Source organism: Malurus melanocephalus, unplaced genomic scaffold (assembly GCF_030028575.1).
Source record: "Malurus melanocephalus ecotype Western Australia unplaced genomic scaffold, MMel_1.1 scaffold_18, whole genome shotgun sequence".
NCBI lineage: Eukaryota > Metazoa > Chordata > Aves > Passeriformes > Maluridae > Malurus > Malurus melanocephalus.
Window position 1 is genome coordinate 147877 of NW_026623250.1, and position 16633 is coordinate 164509.

Genomic DNA, 16633 nt, shown 5'->3' on the forward strand with positions numbered 1-16633 from the left:
AAAGAAAGAAAGAAAGAAAGAAAGAAAGAAAGAAAGAAAGAAAGAAAGAAAGAAAGAAAGAAAGAAAGAAAGAAAGAAAGAAAGAAAGAAAGAAAGGAGAAAACCACTCTTGATCCATAATCAGTCTTTTTTTATCTATAAAATAATTGCTTTGAGTGTTAATTAATTTCTAAGATGTTATATGTTAAATAATGCTGAGAGTGTTTTGCAAATGAATGAATTTCTCATTGCAACAGTTCTGTTGAACAAAAACCATTTCATTTACAAATGTTCTTTTCACAGCCACAGTATTTATCTGGATCTGTAGTTGGAATAGATACACTAAAATATACAATCACCACTTGTCTAACTTGAAATAATTGTTTCATTTTGATTTGCCAGACTGTTTTGGCTATATGAATGAGCCAGTGTGTGATTTAAAACATGGAAACAGAATCAAAAGATCTAAGCTTATAGTTTGTCTTCTCTTTTTTCAGTTTCATGGAGAATATGTACATTTAAATAGTAATAGAATGGTAGCATTTTGGGACAACATTCAGTTCTGAATACTCCAAAATTCCTATATTAGATCAGAGATTTTTAAGTATGTAATGTCAAATCATACCAATATACAGTATGATTTGAAAACACAAATCACAAACAAATTATTACTTAGTCTTCCACAAAACTGTCGAAGTTTAAGACAATTATGTGGGGAGAAAACTCTAAAATGAGTTACCTCCCCCTTAGTTTTAACAACTTCCCTTTCACCAATGAGACACAAAAGTCAAAAGATAAAAGTGAGGAGGTAACAGTTTGCTAGAAAGGAAAACAGCAACAACCAAGATAACAATTAATACTAGATTGCTATACTAGATATGCTGCTAGATACAAAGATACAGAATGTTCTGGACTCTCCATGGTGGAGAAGCCCCTCCTCCCAATATGGTGGCCACCGTGGCAGCCTGCATTGGGCCAGAAGACAWGGACAAGATGGCAGAGAAGCCTCATTCTTGAGATCATGTGGCGGAGAGAGAGTACAAAGGAAAAATAGCACAGCAACTGAACCTCTGTGATTCCTGAACTCCCTCTCTCCAAACAACAGCCAGTGGAGGACAGGGACAAAAAAAAGAAAAAACCCACGGAAAAAAACTACTGTAAACCACAAGGCTCCAATGCTGCCAAAAACATTGGAAGAACCTTCCCAACAAGTTGCAGGTCCGAYCCCTCCTCAGCACAACCTTCCCCTGGCAGAAATCAAGGATTTTCTGAAGCGGTTCTGGTGTCGGCAGGGGTGCTGCCATGTCCGGGAAGCTCCAGGATGGAAGCATTCCTGCTTCCTTTCGGCCTGGACGGACACGGGCAATGTCGGCACGGCCCCTGCGTCACAGGGGACAAGGAATGGCTCTGACAAGCTCTGAACAGGTGCAGCACCTCCTCTGGCAGCCCAGAGTGGGGAAAAAGGTGGGAGCCGTTTAGGACTGCAAAATGCAACTTCTCAGGTTGCAACTTGGAGACCTGCCACTGGCAATCTCTTCAGTAGCCCAGAGAGAATGCAAGGGAGCCTGCACAAGTCCATTTCCCATTTTTAAATGGACCCTCACCGGTCCGCTTCCATGAACCTGGTGTAAAACACACAAGTTCTGTTTCCCAGGCTGTCAGATCATAAAGTGACAGTAAAAACAGGTTGCACAAGTTGACAGAGAGGAAATACAGAATGCATAGTTTTGAGGTCACCTGAGGAAAAAACCTAAGTTGACTGGGTCTGCAGAAGGAMTCTAACAACTTTTTCCTGCTACTTGGACTTTAAACATTTAGAAATAAATGCTGTAGGTTTAGACAGCAGACTGAAGCTGTGCCCAGGTGGCCATGAAGGCTAAATGGCTTCCTAGCCTGGATCAGCAACTGTGGGGCCAGCAGGATCAGGGAAATAATTCTTCCCCTGTACTCAGCACTTTTGTGGCTGTGCCTTGAGTCCAGTGCTGGGCCTCTCAATTTAGGAAAGATGCCCAAATGTGTCTAGAGAAGGGCACCAAGGCTGGTGAGGGGTCTGGAGCACAAGCCCTATGAAGAGCGGCTGAAGGAGCTGGGGGTGTTTAGCTCAGGGGAGACCTCATCACTCCCTACAACTGCCTGAAAGGAGAGTGTAGCCAGGTGGGGGTCAGTTTCTTCTCCCAGGCAACTGGGACAAGAGGGCACTGACTTAAACTGTGACCAGGGAAGTTTAGGCTGGACATTAGAAAAAACTTCTTTACAGAAAGAGTGATTAGGAATTGGAATGGACTGCCCAGGGAAGTGGTGGAGTCACTGTCCCCGGAGGTGTTTAAAAAAAGACTGGATGTGGCACTTTAGTGCTGGGGTCTAGTTGACAAGGTGGTATTAGGTCATACATTGGGCTCTGCGGTCTCAAAGTTTTTTTCCAAACTAGTTAATTCTGTGTTTCTGTGATACTGCAGGGAAAAAAACTCTTCTTCTATACGCACCACTTGCACTGTAAAAAATATGAAACAATAGTCAAAATCCTGAGTTATTCCACGTCTTCAAAATCATGAACACAAAAACAATCATAGAAACCATAGTCACTGGAATACCTATTGACTTTTGGGACATATCTAATTGTTTGTAGTTAACTCCAAAGAACTGTGACAAATATGGATTTTTTTTGGCTTCTGTTATAATTTGACACACCAACCCATAACCAGAACAAGCTGATTCAATGCCTTCACTAAAAGGTGCTGAATTTTATTCCATTTGAGACTGTGTAGAACTGCCGAGGTGGGTAAGCACTTTGCTAGTCTAGCAGCCTGAGATGGAGAGATGTATGTGGCTTGTCTTTTCCAGGTGTATTACCTCTACACGCAGCATTTCATTTCTTCTGAAGTTGAAGCCCAGCTAGACAAAATAATACATTCACTGTGGAAAATGAAGTATCACCTACCAGATGCATATCCATAATACATGCATATTACTTCTGTAATCAGAAACTGGGCCAGAAGCACTGATACATGGTGTTTATCTTGAAATATGCACTTAATGTTTTCTTGTTGAATCACAGAGCACTGGAAATGGTGGTATACAGTTTTTAGCAGAAATGAAACATTGATGTATAGTTGCTACACTGTCTACTTGAATTCTTAAATTGTGATCATTAATTACTCAACTTGCTTGCTTTATGCATGGCAGCGTGAATTATACCTGCAGTGGGTAGTACCTATTGTTCGAGCTTACAAATTATCCACGTTCCATGGCATGCAAGAGCAATCTTAGTTTTTGGCAAGACAAAATGGTGCACAGCAACTAATGACAGTGAATTACAATTTTTTAGAATTTACTGCTTGAGTGAGTTGCAGGCAGCTTTTGAATAGCAACTTTTAAGCACATTTTATAGGACTGGGGGGCAGGGCTCGACACCAGGCTGTATAGGGCAGTAGGCAAAGAACTTAGGTTAACAAAGCATCTTACTTTTGGATATACTCTTTCTACCCAGGTTGGTTCCTTCAACTCACTCAAATGAACTCTATTGGAATTTACAACTTAGCTTATGTGTCCTGTAATGCTGAAATAGGTAGATGTTTTCTCAGTTTATTTAATGTGTAGGTAGCCTCAGGCTCCTATAGAATACAGTTATTTCAGCTTTCTTTTCAAACACAGTGGCAGTACCCCTCCTCTCCCCTGATTCTTTGATAAAACAGCTGGAAGGCCTAAAATATTTATTTTATCATGATAGCAAGATTACAGCCTCAATCAGATGGTAGAAAAATGCACATGTGCCACCAATGTCTCCACCTGCCTGCTGTCAACGGGGCTCTCTTCCTCTCCATGGCTGAAGCTGTTCTATTAAGAAAGCTCTCTTAGCTCGAGCCCAAGAACCAGGAGCACAGTGAGGAAGAAGSAGCCAAGTATTTACAGCACCCTACCAACACCAGCAAAGCGCAACTTTCAGCCACTCTAGTAGCCATTTTTCTTTAAACTTTGTTCAGGAACAGATCAAGAGTTAACATACAATATTCTTTTCTTCCATGGGATGTGCCCTAGACATTAGCATTATTTGATAGAGACAGACTTCCAAGACACTTCTCCCAAATGACAGAAACAGATATGCTTCAGGAAAAACACGTATTACAAGGAGGAAAGTCAGCCTTACATTCTTAAGTGCAGCTTTGGACTGAAGGTCTCAAATGGCAATAGTTTCCTGCTTATCATCTCAACAGCTGGAGAAGAGATGGGCTGAAAACATGCCTGGTTGTCTGGTACTTACTGAATACTTTTACTGAGTTTCCTTTGCACCGAGGACAYGTTTATGGGAGGTGCTGTACTTTACAAGGCACCCTGTGAGAAAACCACACATCTAAATCAGCAGAGCACAGGTTAGTGTAGTTGGTGCAATACAGGCTATGTATTTGTCTTTCACCCCCAGACTGGCCAGTGGCTTTTCATCCTTGTTTTCAAGCTCTTGTGGTATAGTGGAGGCATTAGTAAGACAAAGATGCACTGTGAACACATAGCTCTCAAAAGTTGACGTCTTTGGCACAAACCCACGGTGAATATATGATTCTTATTATTTGACAATGTTGTTCAAACATTGATTTTATATTTTCTAACTGCATTAGATTGACTCTATCTAAAAAAGTATGTAGCCATTATCCAGCTAGCATAAGTGAAAGCTGATGAATAAATGTTATTTAATGCTAATAACCCAAGTGTCATTTCCTTTCAGGTCTCCATTACATTTCTGGAATAACAAAAAAAAAAAAAAGGTGCTGGTTCTGACTGATAACTTTGGCCACAAAGATCTACACTGAGACCACCATTTTGTTTAACACAGGCATTACAACCTGTCTCTGTTATGTTTTCAATATGCTAAAATAAAGAACACATGGCCCCCTCTTGTACTCAGAAGTTATCTCAGCACTCCTGCCTGGTCTGTTTGCTGTCTTTCATCAAAAAGTTGGACTGAAAGCTTCCTAGACCATGTTACATTTACCCAATATTTGGGCAAAACAGGACAAAAGTGGCAGATTGGCTCTATATACATATACATATGCACACACACACATAGCCCAGTTGTTGCTGTAAGGTGCCTCTATCTTAACTACCAGCATACATCCACTCTAAAGACACCTTGAGATCACCAACAAATCCAGTCTACCCTTATGGCAGGGAAACTCATCAGCCATGTGGCATGAACTGGTAGGAATCTGTGATGGCACTTGCATGTGTATTACTGCTCTGGTGCATGCTAAGGKGTTGTTGGGGTCTAAATTTTCTCCGTGGCCTCCACTGAAAGTCACCTCAACAGGATTTACAGTCCTTTGGAAGTAGAATGAGATTAGATTTATGTAAAATGTCAGCCTTGCACTTAAAAAACAGTAGATATGCTAAGTTGGTATGTCTTGTTTAACACAAAAGGGATACTCACTTTTGTGGATTCTTCAACCTAATATGTGGTCGGTAATAGTTCACTATAACCTGATATCAGTACTATTCTGCTAACAAGTAAAAAATGGTTTAGGAAAGTATTAATGTCAGAATCTTGAATTCTGTAGAAAATACTTTATTAAATTATTTACACTTATTTCTCAGGTGTAAGGCAAACTGAATTAAGCCACATAAACAGCCACAACTAGGATACCAGTCATATATATGTTTCATATACAAATGTAATCCAACTCAAACATCCAACTCAAACAAGCTGAACTGACTGCAGTCATTCTCTCTACACAGGTGAGGAACCCCTAAAYAAGCCTTGCAAAGTTACCAGTTAGAGACCAATGTTAAAAATTAAAATGTTAAAAATAGCTGTTAAAAATATTTGGGGGTCAAAAATGAATGCCCAAAATCAGAGGCAATTCCTCCAAAAAGTTGCACTTCCTTTAACATTTCAGGCTGGGATTACAAAAAGAATGAATTCCCAAATTCAGCACAGCTGGCTCTACACCCTCTTCCCCCTCACTGCTCCAGTACACAAGCAAATCAGTTATGTTCACTAATGATGCAACACTTTTGTAAAGTTGGTTCTACCTCCTCATTGTGATTACTTTTTTTTTGTAGGAAGCAATTGAATGCAAGCAGCAAAATTAACTTTATCCTATTCATTCACTCTAACAGTGTATCTTGGGAGGTGACATGACTCTATAGGAGAAAGACAGCCACCTGATTTGTAATAATTTATAGCAATCAAATAATAGATACTCTATTTTATTTTTACTAAACTCTTTACTGTGGCATTCAAATTAATTCAGCTGCTTACTTGTCAAGAAATGAAGACAGAAAGGAGCAATTCCAGAAGTTGCCAGATTATCAGCAAGCATTTAGGACCATTTGGTCTAACACATGTTGATTCTGCTAAACTACCCAAACTGGTTTAACCCAGATTGAGAAATCACAACAGAGCAAGATTTCAGCACCTTTAATAATTAGGTGCCAAAAGGTCACCTGAGCAGACAGGTAAAACAAATAAAATGCAAGACACACAGAGTTTATAGATTGAGCTAAAAATCAATACTGATTGAAAATAAAATGAGAGTTTATTAAACTAATTTAAGGTCGTAGTTTAACCCCAACCATTTCCCTTACCAGTAGGACTGAGGAGAGAGCTGGGAGGATAGGAAAGCAAAAGCTGCACAAGCAAGCAAAGCAAAATAAGGAATTTACTGCTTCCCATACACAGGCAACTCCAGGAAAGTGGGGTCCTGTCACTCAGAGGAACATGGTAAAGATGAATGTCATCACTGAACACATCCCACTTCCTTCTTCTTCTCCCCACTTTATACATTGAGCATGATGCCTAGTGGTCTATAATATCTCTTTGGTCAGTTTGGGTCATCATCCTGGCTGTGTCTCCTCCCAACCTCCCAGGCACCMCCAGTCCCCTCCCCAGTGTGGCAGTACGAGAAGCAGAAAAGGCCTTTGCTATGTGTGAGCCCTGCTCAGCAATAACAAAACCATCTCTGTATTATCAACCCTGTGTTCAGCACAAATCCAAAATACAGCCCCATACCAGCCACTGTTAAAAAAGGTAACTCTAATCCAGACAAAATCAGCACATTCATCAAGCCCATTTAAGGCTAACCTCGTTCTTATTAAGTAACATTTTGAACAGAGAAAGTGGTAACAAGATGCAAAGAGAACTGGAAGTACCTGGATTAGCTAAGTCTGCTGGAGCATGTGGAGTTGATCCCCCAGTGTTCTGAAACGTGGAGCAATTCAGAAGTGTCGTGGTTTGAACAGCAAAAMCATGACAAGAAGATTAGAAGAGGTTGCAAAAGGTGAAATGCAGGCTGCCTCATGCCACATCTTAGGCCACAATGAAGGGCACCTATTTTCAGTTCACATTCAGGGGGATGTCCTTGTAAACATGAAATTTCAACAGGAGCGACACCAAAGTGTTTCTTACACAGCGCTGTATTGTAGCCTGCTCTTTGGAGACTTTCCGTGGGTGTCTTCTAGCAAAGCATTGACTCCATCAGACTTTTTGCTTAATAAGAATCAAACAACAAAATAGCAGCTCTTCATCTGTACTGACATAATTGTGCTTTTAGTTACAAACAGCTTAACAGAAATTCTTCTTCATATTTACTCCCCCACTGCTGTGCCACATTTTTCCTTGAACAACTTTGTGGGTAATATGCTACCAGTATTGACATTTAATTTAATGGAAATTACTTGGAAAAACAAAAACACAGTTTAAAAATACTAATGTTTTCAGTAGAATTCTTAGCTTACATTATTTAGGGAACCTGAATGTTCATTTTTCTGTCATTTGTTTTTCATTCCAAATCATAATATCTTTGCATTATGACACGACAGTTGATTGCTGAGGGAAAGTCCATGATGTCACAAGCATATTTTATGATTCCAGAGTAATGACAATGGGACCAAAAAAGTTTAACATCAACAGTACTGATAGTAAAGATAAAAACAGAAACTAACAAGGGTAATAACGTATGTTGAAAGAAACTCCACTTATGAAATATTTATGCTAGATATTTAGATATATGAGTTGTAGATAATGTCTTCAGTTGTGTAAAATTATTTGCCTTAAAATTTACTTGAGTTAAAAACAACTGAAGGTGATAACTATACTGAATGACTCAATTTTCTATTTTCTTTTCAGATTTTTATGCATAAAATTACTAATAGCAACTGAAGTCAAGAAATTCTAATCTGTGTCATATAATTAGTGAGGTTTTATAACCCTGATGTTTAGAACAGAATAAGCTTTCATCGCAAGGAAATTACTTGATTGCCTTGCAAGTTGAATGACAAAAATGAAGCCTCTTGTAGAACTCTTAGACTAATATTCTTTGAGRCAAATTCTGGATTTCAACTCCTTGGCTAAGACTACAAAATCTAAAGTGTAACCAAGAGTCTTGTTTATTTTGCCAGAAAGTCCTCTGCATTTTGAGRTATAATCAGCAGACAAATCAATTATTAACAGTAGTTTTGCCTTGTTGATCGGCTTATCTTTCCTAATATTTAATTTCAGTGATCCATCTGCTTTTAATTTCTCTCAGTGATTGTCTTCAGTGTCTGTAGGCTCCTGCTTTTTGCTAAGTGGGACACTTTTCCGGCTACTAGTGCAAAAGGACTGAAAACACTCTATATTCACATTTAATTTCTATGTACCACCATCCAGTATTTTATGGGTGCTCTACAATTCTCTTTAGCATTTAAAGAATCGCAGATAGTCAATATCTTCTTTCCAGCTTGCTTAGCAATACAACCTTTCTTTTCCTTTAACTGGAGTCTTGACAAGGATTGTTAATTTACAAAGGAAGCCTCAGCTACATCTGCCATTCAGTCCCATATTTCTCATGGATGTCTTTCAGTTACGAATGTTTAAAATAGTTACAGAATGTTGATRGCAAGGTATTTGCTTCTGCTAGTTGCTGATTTCTACCGAAAAGCTCTTCTGGGAAACCTGGTAGCACAGGGTCTCATTTTTCTCAAGCATACTATAATGGATAATGTTCTAATGYCTTTCTTCCTGCAGCTTTTCCCTGCTGTATTGTATTTTGCCTTTGCTGTATAGGCACAGCTCAGCCGGAGTTTCTATTGGTTTAGCTTCATCTTGCTTTAAGGTTATTCTCACGTGGTTTGGTTTAATTATTTTCTGATTTTCATTTTATGCATTTGAACCAGAAACTAAACTTACCTATTTTTCCTAGGGTTTTTAACCCGAAAATCAGATTAAATAGCTTAGACTTTTAGAAACTGTATATGGAATTACACTTTTTTTATAATAAAATCCCTAGCCCTTCAGACGACCAAACAAAAAGCAGACAAACCAGCCAACTGAACAAAATTTAAAAATGCCTTAAACAATAATTGTTCTTTCTCATATTCTGCTTGGTGTTTGAAATGTACCATTTTGTTGTTGCTTTTGTTTTGTATTTTAGTGTACGGGGGGGTGCTAATTTCTTTTTTTCTAATGGAATTTTGAAGCTTTCCTGCCCTATAATGAAATTTTTCTTTATATGTCATGTGGTTCAAGATCACATCACTTTGTTTACTAAATCTTTAAGTATGACCCTGCATACTTTCCTGTTCAGCTATTTTTTATATTTCATCTCTGGTACTTCTTGAAGGATATCAGATTATTTAATTTTAGGAAATAATCTGCTAAGTGATAACATGGTCCAGTATATTGTACTTGTACGTAGGAATCAAGTGTTCTTTCCCTGATTCCTGCAGTTTATCACAGTCAATAAGACTGTGTCTTTTATTTTCTTCTTTTTTTTTTTACCCTGTAAAAAAAAAAGTGTAAGTTACATATTTTTGAAGGAAAAATATTTACTTGTATAATGTGACTTAAATCCTGAGTGACCTGTAGGAAAACTTTCACATATTATTCAAAATMATTTAGAAGGAGGAATAAGACATATTCCAGTTGGTAACATTAATAATAATATGTATGTGATAATAAATTATCACATACACATAATTTTGTGTTTCCTCAGAGAATAAGGAGGGCAAATTAAAGAAAGGAAGCTATCCCAACCTCCTCGCGTTGTATTAAAAGGGACAGGAGACTACAGTTGATGCTTGAAACCCAGTAAAATAATCAACCACACAAATGTTCACATTTTTAGAAACAAGTTGTGATTTTTGCTTATTCCTGAACTTCAAACCACCAATATCAAATCTTAGAACAAAAGCTTTTGGCATGTCAAGTTTGCCTAACCATATCACATTAATATACTGCTGTACAATAGTAATAAAAAAATAAAAATCCTCCCCAAAACCAAACACGGATCACCATATTATGCCAGAAACCAGATGAAACAGCCACAGTGTTTCATCCCCAGGGTGTTGGATGTCCATCCCTGCTTTAAAATCTCAGTCATGACATCCCCCTATTCCAGTGAAGAGTAATTCAGAGGAGGCTCCTTGTCTGCCAGACCACTCAAAGTCATGTCACAAGCCATGAAACCTAAACACAGACCTTTGGAACTGAATCCAAAGGAGAGTCCATCAAACAAAACAAACAGATATACTTAAAAAATGGCATCTCATGTAGGACAACAAACAAAGCCGTAACTTGTGATAGCAGCAGGTAGGAAAATAGAGGTAACAGCAGGGAGGTGGGAGGAACCTTCTGGAGGTACCATGAAAAATCACCTGTCTATGAAAATTACAGTGAAACAGCATGCTTCTGAATGTCAGCAAGATTTTTATGCAGATGGGGATTTACTTTTTCTGCACCTGCTGTCAGTATGCATTAGACCATAAACACCAGCAAACATTGATTAAGCATGTTGCCCAAATGAAACATTAGACAAAGAAGGAAGGAAAGTGTTGCAGAAATTCTGAATTATCAGAAAAATTACTCATCCCACAGCAATTTAAGGTTGAGTCATTGCTGCTTATCAGACTCCACTGTCTTGAAAGTTTTGTAGATATTTTTTTTTTTTTACATAAATGTAACCTGACCTTTTTATTTACCAAATCCAGAGATTAGTAGTCATCAATGCCAACAAAACTACGGAAGTCAGATTACCGATTAGCTGCAGGAACGGGTAGTTCTTGTACTGTATATCTTTGGAGAAAATACAGTAAATAGAGCAAAGATCAGCAGAAGGCTGTTTGACCCTGGAATCAACAGGCCAAAATGTGACTCGTCTACTTCTTATCCAAATGTTTGTTTCTTGGAAGTGTTTTGGCACAAAATATCAGGATGATACAAACATCAAGAATTCGACTCTGCCTTGCAATATCAGGATGATACAAACATCAAGAATTCAACTCTGCCTTGCACTCTTGCCTCATTATTGAGTGTAAGCAGCCAGAATCTGGTCAGCAATTTCAATTTCCAGCATTGTAGCAGAGAGAAAGTTGTGAAAAGTCCGAACAGCCTCTTTCTTCTGCTAGAACAGATTWACCCAAAACTAGACCTATAGTATTCAGTGACCATTTTCTCGTTAATATAATAAATGGTTCATGTATAATTGCAGGATCCATGGGTCATTTTTGGCATGATTTAATCCATGTCCTAGCTGTTATTTGCAGCAACATGAACCACAATAAAGGTTSCCTGTAACATATTGGAAGGCTTGTTTCTGATTGTTAACAACATACTGCGGAGGGTTTTATTAAGAAGACATGCCCACTTACASATGAGCTTCACTAAATAGAAATGCTAACATATTGCTACAATAAATAAAATATGTGTCTTATGGGGCTTGATTACTGAATGTCTGGGTGGCTCCAGACAATTCTGAATTTAAAGGCATTGGAAAGGATCAGACCTGTTCTGTTTCCCAGGGATGGAGAGCCAGCTGCCCCTGCAGCGATGCCCACTTAGCTGTCAGAGACGGGCAGTTTGTCCTTCCATGCTAGGACAAGTGTTCCAAATACCACACTAMAAGCTGTTAATTAGCCACAGACATTGTGAAACTTAATGATTCTGGGCAAATGAACTATCCATCTACAGTTGTGTATGCTTGACTTAGCAGTGATCACTGACTTCTCCTCAGGCCGAGCTTTAACTGGTCTTCACGTGCCATCCCAACATAGTTTCATCCATCTCAGCTGAGCCATAACAAAGCAATAGCAAGGCTAAAAATTCTTTAAACTCCACAGAGAAGGCTCCTTCTAGCACACATACAAATGTGGAAAGAATATTTAACCTTGAAGAAAGTCAACTGGAAATTCTGGGAAGGGAAGCTGTCCACGTAGAGAGTTCATAGTAAAATGGGAAGAAAAAATAATTTCTATTTTGACTTTTAAACCTTATTATGTACTGATCAAGTGTGTAACTTTTAAATCAAAGTTGCAATTCCCTGCAAAGCTGACTAATGTACTGCGGCTCTTCATAATGTGAAAGACAGTGTTAGGTAAGCATTTCGATTTGCAATATTTTAATGTCTTTTCACACTACATACTGAACATGAAGCCTACCTATCACCAATTTTTCAGCTCTGTCTTCTCATATGGAGACACATTTTATACACCAGTCATTTTGAACCAAGCTCTCTTTGCAGAGAGCAGTAAAAACAGTGATATTTAGCATAGTAATAAATATTTTAGCCAGACCATTTTTCTCCTGGAAATAGGATCTTGAGCACCTGCTGCAATTCAGTTTCTAGGATATGTCACAGCCATGCACCTGGCCTTCCCAGGCTTATTCAGGCTAAAAGTCATTGGGTAAGCCTTTAGAGGAAAATTGATTATGTACATTGATGCACTGAAATTGATTTTATTTTAATTCACCTAACTCATCACTAAGCATATATTCTGCTTTTCTTTTGCATTGTAAAAGCTTTTATAAGCAATATTGCAAGGTTCCAGGAACCAAATATTATTAAGGAGAACACATTACCTCTGTGTAGAAGAGACAGGCATTTATTTCCCCTTTCAYAATAATATTAAGTATTCCTGATACTTAGGAATTTGACCATCAATTTCTTTAAAAACTAAATTAATTGAGTTCCTTTTGTTTGAGTTTTTGCATTCTGTTTTTCAGGCAACAATGAACTTTGGTAGAACTCCAAACCAGGAATAAAATAAATATTAAAATGGCATTACCCAGAAGCAAGGAGATAAAGTCCAGCTAATAGAACTTTTTTAAACTATATTTTGAAGTAAAAAACATGAAGCATTTGTAAGAACTATTGATCTTCTCCTGAAATAGCCAGAGGGAAGTTTGAAAGTATATGCTAGGAGACCAGCTATTCCAAGCAAAAAGACTCAGTACTCAAAAAGCCTTACCTGCCCTGAGGGACTCTGCTAGTTTTTACAGTAGCTGTAAAATCATTGCTGCTCAAGATAGCTGATCAATTCTCATAGCAAGAGTCTTTTTAGATATAGTCAGAACTGATTTTTCTAAGCACTGTTGCACACCTGTTTTAAATAATAGCCCTTGWGACAAGGGTTGTGTTCTGGAGACCACTGAGGATGGCCTTAGGGCACAGCAGGAGGGGAATACACAGAGCTCTCACTTCCAAGTACCTTCCTGAGCATACAGGATACTCTCAGCACAGGTATACACTGCTTTACCCTCTGAYAGGAATCTACTCTTTCTACTCATCAACACACTAAACTCATCAAAGTCCCGCAAATTGAGAAGGAGAAGCACAACAGAGGCTTTTGAAGCACTCTTGTCTGCCAGATAGCCAGCCCTACATTTCACACATGCACAGTGCAATGCTCCCTGTTTCTCACTCTCTTGCTGCAAGTTCCATGACCAAGGACAAGCAAGGAAAGCTGCTGTCATTGAAAGAAAGTCAGGAAGCCTTTGTGCCATCCTTCATCCCAGCACAGGAAGAATGCAAATGTCCAGGCCACTGGTCCTGGACAAATCACTTGGGACTCTGTGCTGATTCTCACTGAGGTTGAGTTAATTTTCTTCATAGTAGCTAGCATGAATTGTGTTCTTGATTTTTACTGGAAAGTGTGTTGATAATACAGGGGTGTTTTAGCTATTGCTGAGCAGTGCCAAGGCCTTTTCAGCTCCTTACCCCATCCCACCAGTCAAGAAGCTGGGGGTGYCCAAGAAGGTGGAAGGGTCACAGCTGGGACCCAATTTGACCACAGAGATATCCCAGACCATATGGCATCAAGCTCAACATACAGCTGCGTGAGGGCAAGAAAAAGAGACATTTATGATGATGGCATTTGTCTTCACAAGTCACCATCACATGGGATGGGACCCTGCTTTCCTGCGGAGTGTCGAACATCTGCCTGCACATGGGAACCAGTGAATGTATTCCCTGCTGTGCTTTACTTGTGTATGTACCTCTTGCTTTATACTCAGTAAACTGTTTTTATCTCAGCCCATAAGGTTTTTCACTTTTACCCTCCCAATTCTCTCCCTCATCCTCCCCTGAGGCAATGAGTGAGCAGCGGTGTGGGACTTAGTTGCTGGCAAGGGTGAAACCACATCAGAATTTTGGCTTGCATTTTTACTGATGATAGACATTATTTAGTCTGTATACCAAAATGGCATTTTAGGATAGCTCAGGCCAACAAATTCGATGCATTTCAGTGTTCCATCATATTTCACAGTTATAAAACATGAAAAGTAAAAGAGAAGAATTAACTGAAAAATTCAGTGTAAGTAGACACAAAAGAAGGTAATGGGAAAGGGAAGGAAGAGAAGAGAAGAGAAAAAGTCCAGCTGCTTACATTCATTTACGATTTTTCAATCCGGTTCTAGAAAGTGGGAAGGGAAAGGAAGTTTGTGTCAGAGAGATATAAATCCAAGTGAGAAGAGGAAGGAAGGTTTAATGAGGAGAGACAGGAGAGAGCAGGCAAATTTCAACAGCCTGAAAGCGAGCTTTGGCCAGCAAAGGGATAGAGAAGGCGTGTACTCTGATGATGATTTAGTAGGGATCAGCCCTAAAAGCTGGGGACTAAGATGACAACTTCCTAAACTAAGTCACTTRAGCAGCTAGGAAGGATTTTGTTATCTGTACCTATCTTAAAATGCTTTTCTTTTGCACCAGTGTTGGTAAACCCAGACAGGAGACWATAAAATACAGCTGTCAGTCCATCAGACTGTAATCCCAAGTAGCACGAAGAGCTCTCTGGCACTGTGATGGACTCTATTGGTTAAGTCACGTTGTCAGTGTCCCTTAGAGCAGCTACATATGACAAGCTGACATATGTGCTGATGCCTGCAGTAATGATAGCTTGTTCCTGACCTAAGATTCCCCAAAGTCAACACTCTGAGTTACCCAGCCCCTGCTGTGGAAGTGGGACACTGAGGCTGAAAATGCCTGAGGTTCCTCCTGACTTTCCAGAACAGCAAAACCCAGCTTCCCAGAGGAATGCACTGCTGGTTGCCCCACATGCTGAGGATGGTGAAGTCACATGACAAGGTGCTGATCTCTGTTCTGAAATCCTGAAAATCCTTGGAAAACAGAAAGAATACAGCCATGACCACAATCAGGCATAACCATTATGGTATCACATAATACATTGTATATTTGGATTCACTTCTCTCAGCAGTTCTGGTTCAAGGATGGAATGCAGGGACAGAAGAACCACTCAGCCCTCTATCACCCACAATACCCAGATTGGTACGGTTTGCACAGGAAGATCTAAATCTGTCTTCGTGGACCTGCTCATGCTCTGTGCATCTCACAAGCAGCAAGAAAGAAACAACACATGTGTCCAGAAAGTTCACTGTGCTGCCTGCCAAATGGCTTGAGAAAGGCAAGCCTCTTCTATTAATAACTCRCTCAGGTAGGMGGTTTTATGTGGTGCATAATGACCTGGAGCAGATGTAACTGCAAGAAATGCTTGGGCACAGAGGGGCACAGAGGCAGATGAGGTATCACAGCACTGCTGTGCTCCTGATAAAGTACAGAATAAACATGACTGGCTCGAGACTGAAAGTAGACAGTATGGAAGTTAAATCAAAGGCCCAAAGGGAAGGCCATAGCCTTGCTGTGGTCAGAAAGGCACAGGGCTAGCAAATGGAGGAAACTGACAGATGTTGCTATGTAAACATAGTTTCTCTCAAATTTAGACTCACCACCACATTCCTGTGAGGTCTCATTTGTCTCAAACCAATCTAGAGAGAGACTCCCTGTCTTGAGAGCTGTAGGACACATGCAAGAGTGTCCAGCCAYAGCTCCTTTCTGCACAGCAGCAGATCCAGCGTGTTGTGAGGGCGTTTGGTGCTTCATGTCAAAAATGGCCTGATGCCATTCAAAAGACAAACATTTCCATGGAGCCACAAGAGCAAGGCTGATGCAAGAGCAGCAGCTGTGCACTTGTTTGTGCTGGACCAATAGCAAAATTCATCCCTGTCCATGTATCCAATGCACAACAGTTCATCCATTTATGCTGTCTTCTCAGCATTTGCAAATTTGTACATCCTAGTACATTTTTACTTTAAGAAAAAGAGATTTTCATTGCTGTTGAACAAGCAATTTGTAGACTTTTCATTTTCTCTGCAGTCAAACATKTTTATAAAGGTCTGCTTCTGTCCTCTACATTAAAAATACTGTACAGAGACAAGAGCTTAGATAAAAAATCATCCATACAGGCAGATCATGACCTCTTCCTTGTGGTCCCTGCCCTCTGACACAGGAAGGCTCTACCGCTGAAGTCATAAACACACACACTTTTCACAGTTCATTTGGAGAATTTGAAACAGTACTGCAAATGAGACTGGCTCCTTTACAAAGAGTTTGTTTTGAAT